Raw genomic sequence first — 717 nt, 5'->3', positions numbered from 1 at the left:
TGACTTATTAAATATAGGTCTATTAAAATTTCCTTCTAAAATATAGGTGAATTTTTCCATAGTTCTTTCTTACTATGAAGACAAAAAAATATTAACTCCCGTCTAGTGTCCTGCTAGAGATGTAATGCCCGCATATGACCACTGCACCTAATGTCTTATTACATCAACACTTCAGGTCCATTTTAGACCAGTTTTCTCTAATTGTTTAAGCCATTGATATAGTTGTTTAGATTTAGTCATTATGATATACTTTAGTGCTCACTTCAGCAGCACATAAGCTAGAATTGGAACAATACAGAGAAGATTAGCATGGTCCCTGCACAAAAATAATGTGCAAATTTATGAAGCGTTCTATCTTTTTACATGGTAATTGTAAAGCATAATTCTCACTGCTCTAATTCTAACCAGGATATCAAATTAAATAAAAATCATAACAATCTGTAGAAAGTAATAATTTCAAAAGGAATAATCTTTTATTTAGTTTAGTGTATTTAATTGCATTTACTTTGTTCTACTTATATACATCCATCTACTTAGTTTTTACCCTTATCTCCTCTGAATTAAAATAACTTCAACTTCTTTAAACTATCTCTTCTACATAATTTAACAAACAGAGTGCTCTTCTAACATTTTGCTATGCTACATTTCTTTTAAAACACATTACTTTCCTAATATTCAAAATGATAATTCTGTCTGCATCAATTTGTCGAGTGATTT

General features: G+C 29.4%; 1 non-coding gene across 1 annotated transcript; it reads left to right on the top strand.

Annotated features, from left to right (window-relative positions):
- Positions 1-254: 254 nt before the first annotated feature.
- Positions 255-361, top strand: LOC114239097 (U6 spliceosomal RNA). The gene has a single exon (XR_003624285.1). It is a non-coding gene; the product is annotated as a U6 spliceosomal RNA (small nuclear RNA).
- Positions 362-717: the final 356 nt, after the last annotated feature.

The sequence above is a fragment of the Balaenoptera acutorostrata genome, chromosome 1 (genome assembly GCF_949987535.1).
Source record: "Balaenoptera acutorostrata chromosome 1, mBalAcu1.1, whole genome shotgun sequence".
Classification (NCBI taxonomy): domain Eukaryota; kingdom Metazoa; phylum Chordata; class Mammalia; order Artiodactyla; family Balaenopteridae; genus Balaenoptera; species Balaenoptera acutorostrata.
Note: the sequence above shows the minus strand (reverse complement) of the source record. Positions and strands in the feature narration are given on the sequence as shown.